We start from the raw sequence: 19,389 nt of genomic DNA on the forward strand, positions 1-19,389 counted from the left end.
GTGATCAGTGCACAGAACTGAATTCATCAGAAAGACTGAAAGGACAAGTGGAATGACAGTGTCACTTTGGGAAGCAATAACTATAAAGATCAAGCAGAAGAAATAGATGTGGTAAAGGAGGGAAAGAATGAGGAGACAGTTTGAGAGGAATCCAGGAGAAGCAGTCTCATATAAACTAAAGAAGATGGTGTGAGGAAGACAAAGTATCAGTTTTTCTAAAATAAGGGTAGAGAAGCTCTGCTTGAAAATGGAAATCATCTGATGTTGCTTTGGGAGATCACTGGTGATTTGGGTAAGAGCCATTTCAACAGAGTGTTAGAGTAACAGGCAACTGAATGACCACTAGGAATTTGAGGAGAGAAACTGACTTAGCATGCACACACAGAGTATAAATAGGACACTCCTTTGAAAAATTTTGCCGGGAAAAAAGGAGGAGGTTGGGAGATTCCCTGCTCCCTTCTCCTGAATAATGAAGAGACCTAGAACTAAAGAACTAAGGATTGTGTGTGAACGTGTGTGTGTGTTCAATCTTATTTTATAAGTAGATGAATATGCAAAGTGAAATTGCATGGAATTTAAAACCAAAGTCAATCAACATAACTATGTTTAAATAGTGTTAAGATCCATGCATTAATACATACCTCTTTAATGTCATGATATGTGATTAGTCTTGGTCCTCCAGACTAATACAAACAAAACCAGTAGGACACACATACATATATGAATACATATATATATATGAAGTACATATATATGTGTGTGTATAGATGAAGAGCCTTTGACTGTAGATAACAATAAACTGTGGAAAATTCTGAAAGAGATGGGAATACAGACCACCTGACCTGCCTCTTGAGAAACCTGTATGCAGGTCAGGAAGCAACAGTTAGAACAGGACATGGAACAAAAGACTGGTTCCAAATAGGAAAAGGAGTACATCAAGGCTGTATATTGTCACCCTGCTTATTTAACTTATATGCAGAGTACATCATGAGAAACGCTGGGCTGGAGGAAGCACAAGCTGGAATCAAGATTGCCAGGAGAAATATCAATAATCTCAGATATGCAGATGACACCATCCTTATGGCAGAAAGTGAAGAGGAACTAAAAAGCCTCTTGATGAAAATGAAAGAGGAGAGTGAAAAAGTTGGCTTAAAGCTCAACATTCAGAAAACTGAATGTTCCCTTCAGCCATTCCCTTCTCCAGGGAATCTTCCCAACCCAGGGATCGAACCTGTGTCTCCTGTACTGCAGGCAGATTCTTTACTGCCTGAGTCACTAGGGAAGCCCCATGTCCTGCTACTCCCATCCCATTGGCTGGAAATTTCAAAAGTTCAGTAAAAAGGAACTTGATTTTGAAAGGCATAGAATGAGAGCAGAAATGTCAGGAGATAAGGAAGAATAAAAGAGGAAGCACAGAACATTTCAGTGATGGAGAGTATCTAGAAAAAATTAGGTCCATGTTCAACTTTGCAATTCCTTCCCCAATATAATATTGTTTTGAAGATAGTGCACTCCCAAACTAGCAAGCATTCTGATTAAGATAATCAGACTCAGTAGGCAAAGCTTAAAGAAAACAAATATAGTTTCTAGTCTTATTGTGACATATAGGAAAGAAGCAGGGAAAAATAATAAACTAAATTAGTGTTTCAATAGGAGAAAATAATGTGCCTTTGGAATCAATAATCCAGCTTATTTTATTCATCCTTTTTTTTTGTATACTTTTTAAGTTATGGTAGTCCTTAATTGCATAAGTCAAAACTTTCTATATGAATTGGAAAGTTTTTATAATGAAAAATGATGTTGACAAAACTGGAACAATAAAGAGCCAAAACAGACATGATCATTGTTCTCATCGAATTGACAGACATGTCAATAACATATAAAACTACAAAACCGCATCTGTGATGCTATGAAGGAAGGTGAGTGGTTCTAAGAAAGTTTTTAATGGTGTTGATTGTGTGACTTAGGTACTAAAGAATAGAGGGACCAGGAATAGACTGTGCAAAGGCCCTGTGGCAGAGGGAACATGCCAAGACAGAGGAATTGAAACCAGGCCAGGGTGACAGCAGCAGAGAAACTGTAAGAAATTATGGTGTGGGCGGACAATGTTAGATGGGTGGGTGGTCAACCAACCATGCCAAGTCCTGAAAGGCACTGAAGATTTTAAGTAGGAACCATGGATTGAAAGGGATTCAAGTGAATGTAAGCAGATTAGATGAAACATTATACAGTTGTGATAGTGAGCGGTGTCAGAGAAAATGAAAGAAGATTAATTTTTAAGAGATACTTAGGGAGTAAAATTGCCAATACCGAGCAGTAGACTTGATATAGGGAATGAGAGAAATTGAAGTGTTAAGGCTGTTCCCTTTTGAGGTTTCTGAGTAAAGTAATAGGACAAAAACACCACCGAAGGAGAAAGTTTTAAAGTTCTTGTGCAAGTCAGGGGATTATTTATCACAACTGAGCACAAGAAAAAATGCTTATTGGGAACCTCCCTGGTTGTGGTCCACTGGCTAAGACTCTGAGCTCCCAATGCAGGTGACCTGGGTTCAATCCCTGGTCAGGGAACTAGATACCACATGTTGCTTTTAAGAGTTCACAAGCCACAACTATGGACAGAGGAAACTGATGGGCTATGGTCCATGGGGCTGCAAAAGAGCTGGACAAGACTCGACAATTAAACAACAACAGAAGCCACAACTAAAAGATCCACAAGGAATATAGAAGACCTACTTGCTGCAGCTAAGATCTGGCACAGCCAAATAAATAAATAAAAGTAAATATTTAAAAAAAGAACAAATGCTTATTATATTTCAATGTATATGAATTTTGATCATGATATGTGCCCAGTTAGAGAAGAATGAGGTACTTCTGTACCATCTTTTGTTCTGTATATGCTCTGTTATTGTTCTTAAGACATTATAATTTTTGGTGTACATTTGTCTCCTTCATTGAACCATGAATTCCATGAGGACATACACTAGGTCTTATTTATATTTCTTGCAGTCAATCAAGTTTCTGGCCTAGCAGCTCCTCACATACTTGTGAAGTGAAATACTTGAGTCAAGAATTCAACTTTAAAATTTTCTATTTTTCAAATTATTTTTAGTGTCATTGTACATTTAGAAACAAAAATATTTATATAAAGCTTATAAAATTCAAAGTTCCAAGTTAATAACACCATGTACTCATTCACATTTTATCCATAAAATTAAATGTGGTTTTAGCCAAATGGCCATATTACTGGTAGGATTAGATTTAACTATTGGCTGGCTTTCAAATAATATTAATAGCAACCATTAGGTAGTATAGAATATAATCTGAAATTTATGTATAGGAGGCTGATTAATTTCATATCACTAGCACAGTGCTTTACAGTATGATTAAAAATATGTGGAATAAATTAATATTGATTTCTTGAATTTCTTTTTCTTCTTAGAGATGTGTCAAAGACCAGGTACTTTCTTTTTTCTAGTCAGCAGATGGCACTGTTTTACTTTATTTAACTAACAGAGGGTTGTTACTAGGAGTCCTTAGACTTACAATTTAGACAACTTATTATATTATACAGTACTCTTGAGAGTTAATTTTATACTTTTTGATCTAAAAATCAATATAGAATGGGGCTGGTCCAGATAAAAAAAATTCACACACTTTTTGTTTTAAAGTCAACCTGAACTTTCTTGAATCCTACTTTTTTTTTTTTAAATGTTCTCATTTTTATAAACAACAGGAAAACTCAGTATATTCTACTTTGACCCTTAGCTTTATTTCTGAGAAAGATCAATATTGAATCGTACTTCTGGAAATAAATTTAAATTATTTTTAAGCTAATGTGGCATAGTTAAATGTTTCATTGGGCTTCAGTTTCTTATCTGTTAGATTATGCCTTTCGCTTCTGAAGTTTTCAGACTTGAAAGTGAGTCAGATCTTGGTTTTATTCAGTTCAGTTCAATCACTCAGTCATGTCCGACTCTTTGTGACCCCATGAATCATAGCACGCCAGGCCTTCCTGTCCATCACCAACTCCTGGAGTTTACTCAAATTCATGTCCATCAAGTTGGTGATGCCATCCAGGGTACCACCAAATATACACTATATGACCTGTAATAAGCCATTTGAATTTTTTGCCAAATTTTTTTAAAGAGTAAAATAAATCTAGTCCATAGACTACTATATTTAACCTGTATAAACCATGTCAAGATACTGTTTTAAAAATCTAAACTCTCTATAAAGAAATATAAGGAACTGAAAATTAAGAGAGCTTTCAAACTAAGTAGAAATACAATTCATTAACAACGAAGTGTTCAAAATGCCCTATTGCTATTATAATTATGATCATTATAATGAGCAACAGCAAAATTGTTACTATTCAGTTTCCTCATGTGGTCATGTGACTCTTCAAAATTTAAAGCTTTACTTTGTGTTATGTATTACTTGTATAACTTGAGTAAAATTACAAAAACAATGCACCAAGCTACAACCTAACCATCCCCTTCCCCCAAAAAAACCACGCAAAACAAAGGATTCCAGTACCTCTTTTGAATGTATGTATAAGAACAGAAAAAGTCTCTAATTAGAACTTTCTAAAAGCATTTCTCCCCAATTAGAGTGCAGTAATGACTCTAAATGGCACTGTCTGGAGGACAGCTCATCAGTTAATTATAAGGAGTTCTTTAAATTGAGGAGTGAAGAATGATACCAAATTTCAATCAGTGCAGATAAATATGGCTTGTCATTATTCACTTGATATTTTAGACAGTCCATCTAAAGAGGAAGAGGTGGAGCAGAAATACTGTCTTTTCTAAAAGAACAGAAATTATGAGAATAAAACTGAACATTTACCCAAGACCATATTCTTGTCTAGAGTATGTTTTTTATAGTCATTCAATTCCCATGATCCCAAGAGACTTTCATTTGCTTGCCCAGTTTATTTTCCATCTGGCTCTGTCAAGCAAGGGAAAACAATATGGCATTTCTATTGTTGTATCTAATAGCCTGGGAAAATGGACACATATTTTAAAAATAGTAGTTACGTAATTTAAAAACATGCTGACTAAAGCTTCAATTCCTTTGCATTTTTGTGTTCCAGCATAATTTAGCCTTCTAGTTTTCTAGTGATAAACATCTTAAAATTCCATTTATCTCTGGGATAATTCCACCTGTTCAAGTTTAATTCTTATTTAGTGTTAAATGCAAATGTAAAGAAAATACTCCTTTAAATAACAAATTGTCAAGATCCATTATTTATTCTAACTATTTTCCAAAATTCTACTATTTTCTTCTTACTTTTCCATCAGCCAAAGTTACGCTTTGGTTATTCATGTTCATAGAATTCTCAATCATGTAAAAAACAAATATGGGTCTTGTTTGTCACAGATATCATCTTGATTACGATTCTCCACAATCACTTTATTCATGAATAGTAAGTTGGGGACCAGACTCTGCTTAGAAATAGCCCTTCGTGTTTGTTCTATTCCCAGAGGACTTTGCTGCACATGCCTCAATCTCCTTCCATCTGGCCTCTGCACAAAGGGTTTACCCGACTTTAATACAATTCTTTGTTTTATAGAAGACCTTGAGTTTATCTGAGAGTGAATACATGTGAAACAATAGCCATGTTGCAGGAGAACCTGATCTGACCTTTTTTTTTTTTCATTACTGAACCCTAAGATGACAGAGAAACTATACTTAGCCAGCAACAAAGATTAAAGAAGGTAAGGGCTGTAATGATGACAGATCTGAAACAGAGCTGCAAAAAAGTAAATAGGAAGGTTCTGATTTTTTCTGGGCACTATCCCATTAATTCAGAGGTTATATTTATATGGCTTCAGTAAAAGTGGAGAAAACTTGCTACATTTTTTATCACTTTTTTCAAGATTTTATCTTTCTGTCAGTATTTATTTCCATCACTGAAGAACCTTTGTGAGATTTTGTTTGTAAGACATTAACAAGGGCTGTATTTGCATACTATCCATGCACATCGTTGCAGTGTATTTTCTTCAACAGAAAAATGCTTATAATTAAAGTGTAAATGAATGTAACTTATCAGTGCGAATAAAATCTGATAAGTTTCCTGAAACCTTCTATGTAACTGAAAATCCTTTTAAAATGCATGCAGGCCTCATGTTTAAGACAACCGTCTTTCTTACTCAATGTTCATGTTATCCATTTTATTGTCTAAAAACAGTCACGGATAAGGAAATAATCAAGAATTTTGTAGTAATTCTGTCTAGTAACAGACTGGAGAAACACAAAATTTAAATAAACACCTAAAGACCAAAAAGAAAACACACACATACACATATCGCCTTACACAATGTAGGTGCTTTGTCTTCAATAATTTATTCTAAACTGCATTATAGGAAGATGTGTCAAAGACTTTATATGGGTTTAAAAGTTTTACATGCTAATAATACAGGTTGTTGATTTCGAATAGGAGAATTTCTAGTATTGAAAGATGGCAACGGAAATCTGGAATCTAACAAGGTACCGGTTACTCTGTAAAGATCAAGAAAAAAGATTAGAACTCCACCTTCCAAAGCATACCAATATTTTTTATTAAAATATATTTTTAGATTTGTTTTGGCACCTTCTTTTCAAACAGTTTGAAACACATTTTTATAGTAACTACATTTGAACTTAAAAAATTACTTTGAATTATAACAAAACTATATTTAAAAACATTTTCCCCTGTAATTGGCCTATTGAAGGGAGTAACCTTTGAATACATCTCATCGTCTTATTCTGAAAGGGCAAGGTGCTTCTTCTTTTTATTTTTTTTTTGGATAGGCACTGTGACCCCACCCCCACGTGCTCACATTTAACATCCCCTGTATTTGTCAACAGTGCTGAATCTTGAAGTAATCTGTGAGTGAATCCTGACAAATGGGTCCAATTTTCCAAAGACCAAGTGGCTAAAAAGAAGCAAACAGCAAGTCTAGCTTGCTTCATCTTTATTAGAGGAAATCCCTAAGCTTCTGAAGATTGCAGTGTTAGGAAAAACAAGTTTGTCATTAGAAGGATGAGGTGACCACTTCCCCCCCAAGCCTGTCCGCTCAGAACTGCTGACTCAGTTTGTCTCCACTGCCAGTAAAGTCCGCCCCACTCTGTCCACTGGGTTGATCAGCAATCACACACAGAGGGGCAAACCGAGAAGCACTTAGCAGTTCTAAGGTCACCAAAACGTGCTAATTGGGTCTAAACACTGCGTTTGTTAGGACTGCAAAGGTATCCATGATGCCCTTTAGAGGAAGGGGAACAATAACCCTAAAAATCTTAAGGCGACCAGTTCAAGGTCACCGAAAGAAGGCAACCGAGATCCGGGTCTCCGGTTCCTCGGTCCTCAACCGGGTCGGAGCCCAAACGCCACAGCATCCAGGAGTTTTCAAAGCTGCGTAGTAAAACATCTTAGCGTGGGCAGTCCTTTTGTACTCCGGCGGGAGTAAAATTAACGCAGCCTGCCGTCCGTCTGACAGCATCCAGCGAATGGGTGTAGGGTTAAGGAGAGCAGCGCCCAGCTGTCCTTCTCGGCTGAGTCTTTCTGAGAAACTGGGACCGAGGCGGGAGGTGGGGGGAGAGCGCCGCGGGCGAGGGGCGAGGGGCGAGGGGCGAGGGGCTGCGAGAGGAAGACGGGAGTCGCTGGCTGAGGGCAGGACGCGGGGAAGGAAGAAGCCGGGGTGTGTGCCTCTGGAAAGGGAAGGCGGGAGGGAAAGGGACCAGAGTGAAAAAGAGGGGGCAGGGCAAAGTCGGGCTGAGAGAGTCGAGCGCCCGCTGCCAGCAAAAGGGGGAGACGAAGCCAGCTGGTCAGAGTGAGGAGGGGGAAAGCGGGAAGCCGAGGGAAGGGAAGGAAGTCGGGAAAGAGGAAGGAAAGGCAGGAGGGTTCAGAGGAAGGAGCCGCTGCAATTTCTGCGGCCGGCTCAGTAGGAGGAGCAGGAGGGGAAAGAGGAGGATCCAGAGTCAGTCAGTCAGGCAGCAGCGGGAGGTGGAGAAAGGAGGAGGATTAAAGATGGCCACCAACCGCTGCGGGGAACGGCAACAGCCCCTCACTTCCCGGGATGGTCCCTGCGGGGCGGCCCGGCCTTGATGGAGAGGAGAAGCCCGAGAAGCGCCGAGGCTGAGGCGGCGGCGGCGGCGGCGGGGACCCAGCGAGGAGGAGGAGGACGACGCGGGGGAGCAGGGAGCGGGGCCGGAGAAGGGAGAGGAGGCGGCGGCGGCGGCGTCGCTGCCCCGGCCGCCTAGCGCCGCTCGCTGCACGGCCCCGGCCGACCGGCTCCCGCACCCCGCGGCCGCAGCCTCGATCCCGGCCCGCAGCCCCGTCTCCCCCCCGCGCCCCGGGGCTCCCGGGCCCCGCCGTGGACGCCGCGCCCGCCGCCCCCTCCCCGTCGCCAGCGCGCCCCCCGGCCCGCCACGGTCCCCGCTCCCGGCCGGGCCAGCCCGCGCCCACCCGCCCTCCGGTGAGTGCCCCCCGGCCCCCCGCCCCGCGCGCCGCGGCCGCTTTGTTCGTGCGGGGCGGAGGCGCTGCCCACTCGCGGCCCTGCGCACGCTGCCCCTGGAGGGGAGGGGGGGACAGGCCGCGGCCCAGCTGCCATCCTCCCCCGGGATCGCGCTGCCCCGGGGCCGCCGCCGCTGCGGGGCTGGCGGCCTGGCCTGTGTCCTCCACCGCCGCCTGGAGAGGGCGCCGTCGCGGTCCGGTCGGGGTCGGGGTCAAGGGCTGCGGGCGGCGGGGAGCGATGCTGGAGGTGTTTCGGGGGTGGGGGAGGCGAGGGCTGGACGGTACCGCGTTTAAGCAGTGGGGGCGTAACCTGGCGGTCCAGGGATCCGGGACCGATCCGGGGCCCCTCCGCCGGCCCCCGCGGGGTCTCGGCTCCCGGAGCCCCCCCGCCCCGGGCACTGCCGGGCGAGGCCTCCATCCCTCGGGCGCTGTCTCCGCGGCTGCGGGCCTCTCCTGGCTTATTTTCGAGCCGTGCTCCCCGCCCCCCCCCCCCCAACCCCCACGCCCTGTGCTGGAAACCTTCGTTTGTGCAAGCAACCGGAGATGCTCCCGCGGAGCGTGTTTGCCCCTTTTTTTCCCTTCTTGTACTGGGGATGCATTGGCACCGCAAACATTCACCGTTACGGTGGGCTTTAAATAGCAGTTGTGACCTTTCCGACCAAAAACCATTTGGCAAACCTGGTCAGTGTTTGATCCTCAGGGGCAGCGTTTCATTGATTTTTTTTTTTTAACGATTGAATTCCGAGATCTACGGTATTAGGTTTTCCTTTTACTGAAATAATCTGATAAAACCGATTGAAAGGATGTTTACTATATATGTGAACCCTTGCCTCTACTTCCAGTGCCTTAAAAATGGTTCTTTCCTGTGGGAAAATGGTGCTACTGCATACGAAAAACTATTTTTTGTTCCGTGATGGGCATGAGTTGGTTCGTGCCAAGTGGTTTCTGTTGTCTGAAAACCAAACAATTAAAAAAAGAAAAACAAAACCTTTTGCTTGGAGATAGCAGCAGATTTCCAGGTTGAAATTACTTGATAGCAGGTTTGGAACAGTTTCCACCATCAGACGGTGTGACAAACAACATAAAACAGGACCAAAAATATGTTTGTTAAAAAACGAAAAAAGCTTGATGTGCTAGTAGTGCAAAGGTCAAGAAAAATTTAAATCTCATTTGAAAAGAAAAATAAAACTTTAACGTGAACGTGGGACTCTAAGCATAGGAATTAGCTTGATTTCTATAAAAGATATTTAGAAATACATATTGTATTTGATTTGGGAACCCTTCCTACGGTATTTGAGCATCAGTGGTGCATGTTAATGCTTGGAACCTTTCATTCTTATGCTGGTAGGTTTCTACTACTAGTGTCTTTTTATGAGTTGATATTGATTCATGTAAAAAATGTTATGCTTCTAATTTAAAATTTCTGTTAAAAGAAGATATGAATTACAAACATGATGTTCTGGTCTTACTTGCAAAATCTTTTTTTCAGTATTATTTGGGTTCTCTCCTTTGACGATTCTTAAATTCCACAACTCAGCGTTACAATTTTAAGAGTTTACATCAGGCATTTTCAATTTCATGCATGTACTTTAGAGGGTCCTTGAATCCTTGGAAGTCATATGCAGAATGTAGCATATATTTGCGTTTTTTCCTGGGTAAAGGGTCCAGAGTCAACACATTCTCAAAAAGATCTGGCTCTGCAAAAAATTATAAGCCACTGGATATATAATTAAAGAATAAATCTATATTTGGAAAATTAAAACTCTTAGGATTAGATTTGATAATTTGTATCTTTCCCTTCCAGTTATGTCTAAGAAATGCTTGTTATTGAGGATTTAGCTCACAGAAGTCATTTTTCATGCATTCTTACTGAAGCCTTAGGAAAATGTTAATCCCATTTTACAGATGTGGAAATAGATACTGAGAGATGCTTGTTCAAAGTGACAGCCACCTGGTGGGCCAACAATTGAGCCCAGACTGTCTAACACCAGAGCCAGCACTGCTAGTAATAAGGCTGTACTCCTCTCTAAGTCAGTGATAGCGTTTGCTTGATGTTAAAGTTAGTAATTGATGCTTGACTACCATAGAAAAGTGGATCTGCTGTTATAACACAAAATACTATGGAGTTCTAGAGCCTTTGACTGAGCAGGAGACCTTAGTGATACTAACCTCTCTTAATAGTACTAGTCTGAAATGACACTCATAGTAGGGCCATTTCTACTGTGTCTTTGGCAGGATTATCCAGACTCTGTCTTTAATACTTCCTGTGACCACAAGTTCACGTTTTCAAAAATGTTTTTAAATCTTTTTTCTGTTTACGTGAGTTAAAATCTGCCTTCTTGATATTTCACCAGATTAGTTTCCAGTTCTTCCTTTGTATCATTTGTCATCCAATAAAGGATTAATAGATAAATGACTCCTATTCCTACATTTTTTTTGTAGTCAGGTTTTTGAGATTAATTTGTATGTGGTACAGAGTCTTGGCAGACATATACAATTGGCTCATCACCACCACAATCAACATATGAAACATTTCTGTCAAAAAGTTTTCTCCTGCCCCTTGGTAGTGACTCCTTTGCCTCTGCCTCTAGCCCCTGCTACTGTTAATCTAGTTAATATCCCTGTTGTCTTGTCTTTGTAGACAAGAAATTTATGTCTATATCATGTAAATGAAACCATACAGTATGTAGTCTTGGTGTCTTTCATTTATTGCAATACTTTGGATATTCATTAAGTTGTTTCATGTGTCAGTAGTTTCATCAATGGTATGCTGATAAACTTGTAACAACCTGTCCTCCAAAGAAAAAAATCCCAGATTGGTAGCATCTGCTAATTATTGCAGTGTAAACACGCTCATCATGGCCCACATTGAGCTACCTAAATCAGCTTGCAAAACTGAAAATTTAACAGTAGGCTGTCATAAGCTGTACCAGTCAGCCCCAGCACACCACTAAATTTGTTCTTTTGTTGAGTACCTCTCCATTACGTTAGGGTAACACAATTTGTTCATTCATTCATGAGTTAGACATTTAAGTTTTCCCAGTTTTGGACAGTTGTGAATAAAGCTGCTATAAACTATTATGAACAGGTCTATGGACAGTAGAAATGTTTTCAGTTTTCTTGAGATGCACCTAGGAATGGGATTACTGGGTCCTATGAAAGTGTATATTTTATCAATATTAGTTACTTCATATTGAACTGCCAAACTGTTTTCCAAAGTGAATATACTGTTTTGCATTCCTGTCTGCATCAATGTAAGAGAATTTCAGTTATTCTGTACCTTTGTTGGCATTTAGTATTGTCAGTTATTGAAATTTTAGCTGTTTTATTATATGTGTAATGGTCTCCTTTAATGGTTTTGATTTTTTAATTCTTACTTTCAGCAGCATTTGAACCAATGTAGAAAGTTTGTGACAGACATTGCTAAATAATTTTTTGGCTTGGTCATCAGTCACGATCTCAATATGAAGGCGGTAGCACTTTAAGGCTGTTTCTTTGAGTTTCTTATTCTACAGTTGGCTTTCCTGTGTTAAAATTCCTTTTATAGGGACTTTTCCTGGTGGTCCAGTGGCTGGGACTCTGTGCTCCCAGTAACAAGGGCCTTGGTTAGGAAGCTGGTTCCCACGTGCTACAACTAAGACCCAGTGCAGCCATATAAGTAAATAAATGAGGTTTTTTTTTAAATAAATGTTTATTTAAAAAAGCTTTTATAATGAAACCATCACTGGAGAATTCTAATACTTAGCCCTTGACATTTTTTAAAATGTGGCTTTAAAAAAACTAGGTGAAGTTTTGTTTAAGGAAAATTTAGGTTTAAAAAAAAAATCCTCAAAATAATTATAAAGCATTTCTTCAATTTTTAACTGTACTTAAAGGGAAAATAATAGACTGAAGTATTTGAAACATGTGGTCTTTGAAGTCATCCCAGATGTTGTAGGGAGCATGAATCCATGAATAAATCTAGCATGACTTCAATCTTTGGAAAGCTGAGTTTCATGCAACGTTATGGCGTGCGTTACCCTCCCTTAAGGTGACTTCTGAGCAGAGACTTTACACATTTAAGGGAGTGAGAGTTTAGAGCTGGGGGACGAGCAGCGCTGAGGCTCTGAAGCAGGAGGGTGTTGAAGTGTTGGGAGAACAGCCAGCTTGGCTGGAGGGAGGTGAGAGCTGAGGTCAGGGCGGTGGAGGCCCACAGACCACGTACTCTAAGGACTTTGATTTCTGCTCTCAGTGAGTTTGAGCCTGAAGTGTGTCCCGTGCGTGGACAGAGAAGTGTTGTCTCCTGCTCGAAGTTCCTATAGTGTGCCGCCCTCTCCTGCCTGCAAGCTGGTCCAGGAATAGGGCTTGGGCGTCCCTCCCCTGTGGGTCCCCTTGACACCCTTTATCATACCTCTACTTAAAAGCTGCTTTGTCTGTCTTATCTCCTCCCCCCTAGATGGAGATCCTAGATTTTTCTTTTAAACCTCTGAATTCCTGTTTCGTTAGATGAATGTCTGCCGAATTATGGAATTGCTGGAAATGTAGTTAATCATTGAAAGCTGGATAGGAGATATCCAACAGGATTGCTCGTGTGAACATGGACTCTCTGTTTTGCTGACCACTGTACATTTAGTGCTGGGGCAGTGAGCTGTGCATAATAGGTGCTCAGTAAATACTTGGTGAATGCTTGAGTGCACATCCGTGTGCTGGCCTCTGCTGGCTTTTTCCCTTCTTCCCGTAAGCCCATGGGCAGACTTCCTCCAAATCCCTTGGCTTGTTTCCCTATGGTCTTATCCTTCCTCTGATTGCATGCTCAAGAAATGCCAAATACATAGAAAATTCACTCACTCATTCTTTATAAGCAAATGTAATAATAAAGAAATGTAGATGATTTCTCTCCAAACTAAATAGATAGGGTTCCTTGCACAGTGTTTTGGTTCATTCTTCTGTAGAGTGAAAACATTCACACTTCTGTTTTCCTTTCTTTAGTGGGAATTTTTGAGATTATTACTGGGCCCCCAGATCTTTAATAAGCAAGACACTGATTATTTAATAAACAAGACACAAGGTCTAGAATATCACTTCTATAAACAACTGGAGCAGGAGCCTTGCAGAGTGTGAAAAGTCTAGTACCAGAAATAAAGTCAATGATATTTTGTAGTGTGTTTCATTTGGTTGAACAGGCAGTTAGGATTGCTGTATTTACCTGACTGTATGGATGCAGAACTTTGGGGTTTTGTACTGAGTTTGTAGAAATGTCAGGCCTTAGAACAGAGACCTTCAACTCTGGAACATCTACGTTAATCTTTTTTGTTTGTTTTGGCTGATTCAGGTCTTAGCTGTGGCCTGCATATGGTATCTTAAGCATACAATTGTTAATGGTATCGATAACGCCAGATATCTCTGTGCTTACATCTCAGGCTTCCTTGTTCTGTCTAATACTCCCACATGTCTTTGAACCTGCAGGAGAGGGACATTGGGCGATGATAGGTATTGTATCTGCAGAAGCTGCGAGACTTGAGGCAGAATATTTAAAGGAATGTCTTTTAGTGACGAGTCATTTCTCTTCCTTTTTTTGTTAAGCCAAAAAATTATTGTGTGCTTGGGCTTCCCTTGTGGCTAAAGAATCCGCCTGCAATGAGGGAGACCTGGGTTCGATCCCTGGCTTGGGAAGAACCGCTGGAAAAGGGAAAGGCTACCCACTTCAGTATTCTGGACTGGAGAATTCCATGGACTGTATAGTCCATGGGGTCTCAAAGAGTTGGACAAGACTGAGCAACTTTCACCTCACTTCACTTCATAGATTTTTGTGTGTATAATAGATCATAAATATTGGATTATTGTTTTTCATAGTGTTGTAATCCATTGTGATAAGTCTAGCGATAATATGCCCTGTAGTTCTTTTTTTATATATGAAATACTTTGTGTATCTTAGCCCAGTTAATGGTGATGCTGTTTGTATTTTGAGCAACTACACTGTGATTTCAGTGAGTGCTGAAATTGGGTTTGGGTTTTTTTGTTGCTGTTTTAATGGTTATTTGTGAGTCGGGCCTTGGTTTTACTTCTCTAGTGGCATGATCTTAGTATTTGCACGTTGGTTTTCTTAAAAGAAAATTCTTAACGACTTAAATTTGTTTCTTTCCCATAAAGTTTTTTTATTTTTAAAAAATTTTTGTCACCTGCTTCTATTCGTGTGTAGTGTATTAGAGTATGATTTGCTCTGCTTAGTCGCTCAGTCGTGTCCGACTCTTTGCGACCCCATGAACTGTAACCCGCCAGGATCCTCTGTCCATGCGATTTCCCAGGCAAAAATGCTGGAGTGGGTTGCCATTTCCTTCCCCAGAGAGTATGACTTGGTACAGTGTTAATGCAATTAGTTATTTTAAGTTTAATATACTGTTGTTCTGTGATCACTTGCTGTTGTACCTGAGCAAACTTGAGACTTGTACTTTTTATCATTATGCCAACTCAATAGCAGAAACTCCTAAGTATCTGGTATTGAAAACGGAATCCCTCCTCAGTAAAGAGAAGAGACCTAGCCAGTACTGTATTTATGTGTCTTGATAAGACTTGAAGTCTAGATTAGTAACTTTGAGTCAACTAGACACATGTGAAGCCACAATGGATTTATTTATTTATTTTTAATTTTAATTTTAATTTTTTGCCACAATGGATTTAAAGCACTACTGTACTGATACTGGAGTTTAAAAGGCCAGTGAATGAGGACTTTTTTTTTAAAAATAAAGTAATCATGGTGGTTTGATTCTTTTGTGTGTGGCCTAATCCCTTTAAAGTATTTGTTGTTACTACTTATAAAATATAAGTGCCTATTTACAATGGTACTTCAGAGACCCCCAAATTAAGAGATTTGAATTCTTATTCTGCCTTTGCCTCTTTTTAAAAAATAATGTGTATTTATTTATTTGGCTGCATCAGGTCTTAGTTGTGGCATGTGGGCTCTTCAGTAATCTGATGCGGGATCTTTCTTCCCGCCTCCTGGCCTCATTGCCCTGAGGCATGTGGGATTTTAGATCTCTGACCAGGGATTGAACCTTTGTCTCCTGCATTGGAAGGCAGATTCTTAACCCCTGGACCACCAGGGAACTGTTGTGCTGTGTGGGTCTTCATCTGTTGGCAGCCCTCATTACTGCAGGTGCTTAGACAATAGTGATCATTGAGTTCTGACAGCCCTTGGTACCAGTGTTGTGAGAATCATCATGTTACATTCTGATTTTTGACATGTGTAATAGGTCTATCTTCATCACTTGATGAATCTGCCAGGCCCAGCTTCCTCTTCCTGTATAATGTTTCTTCCTAGCTATGTCCCTCTGTGCTCCAGCCAGTGTGGTCTTCAAGGAGGCCAGTTAATTTAATACTAGCCTAAGAAAAAAAGGAATCTGATACACAGTCATTATCTGATATTAGAAAGTCATGCCAAAATTATTTTGTATCTTTTTTTCCTTCCGGGTGTGGGGGGTGGCAACTTAATTTATTTGCACAGAATCTTTTAGTTTTATTGCCTTGCTCTAGGTAATGCATCCATACACATAGATTTTGCTTTATAAGTCATATAATTTAGGAGGTGATTAAGTATTGTCTCTAGGACTCAATACTTTAAAAGAATCTTACAGGTATCTTCTCAAAATATCCAAATTTCTTAGTACATATTGAGTATTTGAGTTTGGATGGGCAACTTACTGTTTTAATTTCCCTAACATTTATTCAATTTGCATTGTCTTACTGGTATATGTGTATATATATATGTGTGTGTGTGTGTATATATATATATATATATATACACTTAGTTTTGAAGAAATAAACTCAGGAAGTTGGGGAAATAGTAGAGTCCCTCATACTCTTCACCTGTCACTCTTGACCAGTGATAATACCTTATGTGACTAAAGTACAGTACTTATTTGAATTTTATTACTAAAATCACAGTGATTTTGCTAGTCTTAAAGTGTTGACAAATATGAGAATGTTGATATTTTTGTTCTCCTCAGGGAGTGAAGAGGTTAGGTTCTGGGCTTTGTTTCCATAGGCAGCAGAACCCAGGGAATTTCTTCCCTGAGTTTTCTATAAAAAGGACAACAGGTAACCAGGCAAATGGCTGATTATTTTCAACCAAGTAGGTCATTCACAGCCCTAGGTCTAGTCAGGTAAAATCAGTCACATGGCATTCTTCTTAATTCCTTTTGGCTGGGCTTTTTTTTTTTTTTTTAATGGATTTGTCAGTTTTTCTTTTGATTTAACTAATTCTCTGTAGAAAGTAATAGGTCATCATGTGAACAAAAAAATTTCATAAGGCATAGAGGATATGAATAACAATGACTTGGCATGATTATATAGACATAGTTACAAAGTGTTGTACCTAGTTTATGAAAATACGTATTGTTCACAAATAGGACTTAACTACCACTGGCGATGTCTGATGCCTCAAAGACTCTCAGTAAAATTCCAAAATACCCCCAAATCTTATAAAGTGGCCTGGCTTTTTTAATCTAATCACTGCTGTATTTGCTTACTGGAAACTTTCATTCTTATCAAGTAATAGAGTAGTAAAGAAAGAAGTACTGGGCAGTTAGTCAAGGGATGGTATTTATTAACTACCTGCTATCATTTTGTTGAATATAGAGGAGATTTCAGAAATAGAAGGGATGTACTTAGTATAGTTGAATTATCAGCTGTAGAACATTACCACACATTGTATAATATATTTCAGCAAATTTTATTCTCTATCTAAATACACACACATTGGCATGTAATTGGCCTTCAGTATGCACTGAGTGAATGAATGTAGTTAGGTAATAAGCATGTTGTCAGAAAATGATGTAAGTCTTAAGAAAATAAATGTTTACTGTCACTCCTAGGAGTTCTAAGACTATTCATTATCAAGTGAAAGAATGATAATATATGCTTTATTATGTTTCTTTATTCTCTTTGTCCTAGAAATCCCTCAGTAAATTCATAATCAGATCTTCTTGATTAAAGCCTGAATCTCTCAGACTCGAAAACCCAAGTTCTTTTCCTGTGGCACACTGCTCATTAAAACACAGTGATTTAGATGATATATGCCACAGTTAAGTAAACAAGTATGAAATAAAAATAAACTCAGTTATTTTTAGAAATATCATTGTGTGTTGATTGCCTAATAATTTTATTCAGCCTGATTTATTTGTGTGATGCCGTTAGTGACTAAGTCAGTCCAAATATAAAGGATTCAACTTGCTCTGGGAACCTAGTTCTTCTTTCCCAAAATAATACACTGTAAATAGGTTCTCAGATGATGCCGTATAGTTTATTGATAATTGTGTACTTTTTTTCTTAATTACTTATTAAATGTTTTATTGTTTGCTGTCCTGGGTGCTCTGGTGTCTGCATGAATGTTTAAGACACGGATACTTTTGCTCTCAATAACTTTATAATATGATGAAGATAAGATAAAAGCATAAATGTTTGAACAGTATGCAATTAGTCTATCTGAGGGGTGCAGAAGTTCTGTGGACACTTAGCCAGTAGAAAGATTACTTGTAGTTGAAATGATTCAGATAACCCTAAGATGAGGTTTGATCTGAATATCAGGGGAATTGATTGAATTTCCTTGGTGAATCTTGTGAGATTTACTTCTGTCAGATTTATAGAAAGTAATAAGTCAATTGATTTCGCCATTAATGAATCAGATGAGGTCTCTTGGGGAAAAATTCGCCTGAATTTATTATTTAACAGATGAGGGAAAGGGATAGGGATAAAGTCAAAACACACGAAAGCCTTAGTTTTGCTCCTGAAGCCTTTTACAATTGGGTCACCATGAAAATTGTACTAAATGATTTCTCTAGCTTATACTCTTTTAAAGGATAATTTGATCTGTTGGGTTAATGACAGGTGTGCTTTATATATTTCATTTGCTAAGTTCTGAAATAAATTAGATGTTATCTCTTTGGTCAAGATGAAAACTGATGTATTGCTGTTTTATTATTTCTGATGTCTGGCCGTGTTTAAAGTATTTCTGTTGTCCTGGAGTTGAAATAGCATTGAAAAAATTATTTTGCCATTGTGAAGTTCAATGTGGCTAAGAGGTAGCTATTGGTGGCAGGCTTAAAGGAAGGCCGGAGAAGGAAGAGAAAGGACAGTGATGGGGGTGGGGGGTGGAGGCAAGGGTTGGGAACACCATCGGGGGATCATGGAGAGAGAAAATAGAAATAAACAGTTCCCTGTAAAGGGCGCTTGTTCTGTCCAGGGTCACACGGTGTAGCAGATGCTGACCTGTACCTAGGCAAACCTGGAACATTTTCTTTCTTTGTCAGACTTTATGAAAAAGCAGAAAGCGTTGAGTTCGCTTTCGTTATACAATAAATACTAATGAAGAATGGTGTCATAACATGCAGTTGTGTTCCCCACCTCCTTCCCCACAGAGACCTAGATCTAAATCTGAGTCACCAGAGTAAATAAGTTCGGTGATTCCCAGCTTGAGTTAGCTTACATAACCACCACACACACTGGCATAGGTGTTTATATTTTCAGGAGGATATGGAGAAGCCTGACAAGACATGGCAGCTGCTGGAAAGGCCTTTAGGCCATTGTAGCACCAACACACACTTGTGTAGTTGGGAAACAGAAGGGGGAAAATGTGTGCTGAATAGCATTTCTGAGATGATAATACTATAGTGATCTCTATTCACAGCTAGGAGTATTATATCTTTCTTACAAAGCTTATTCCTTTTTCAGATGCACTTTAATTTTTTTAAGCCTAATACGCTCATCAGAAGTGAGCCAGTTATTGACTGTTGCCAGTGTTATGAGGGCTTTCCAGGTGGTGCTAGTGGAAAAGAGCTTGCCTGTGATGCAGGAGACATAGAGACACAGGTTCGATCCCTGGGTCAGTAAGATCCCCCTGGAGAAGGAAATGGCAGCCTAGT

At 39.8% G+C, this 19,389-nt stretch overlaps 1 protein-coding gene across 4 annotated transcripts in view; it reads left to right on the forward strand.

Annotated features, from left to right (window-relative positions):
• The first annotated feature begins 8,396 nt into the window (after window positions 1–8,396).
• WDFY3 (WD repeat and FYVE domain containing 3) overlaps window positions 8,397–19,389 on the forward strand; it is a 270,313-nt gene continuing 259,320 nt past the window's right edge. For 3 of the 4 annotated variants that reach the window (XM_065914492.1, XM_065914493.1, XM_065914496.1), the window contains exon 1: window positions 8,398–8,456. The gene's annotated coding sequence lies outside the window, so the exon portion shown is untranslated. Of the gene's footprint in view, window positions 8,457–19,389 lie in introns of all 4 variants that reach the window. The other variant, XM_065914495.1, reaches the window with a different exon arrangement.

The sequence above is a fragment of the Muntiacus reevesi genome, chromosome 22 (assembly GCF_963930625.1).
Source record: "Muntiacus reevesi chromosome 22, mMunRee1.1, whole genome shotgun sequence".
Taxonomy (NCBI): Eukaryota; Metazoa; Chordata; class Mammalia; order Artiodactyla; family Cervidae; genus Muntiacus; species Muntiacus reevesi.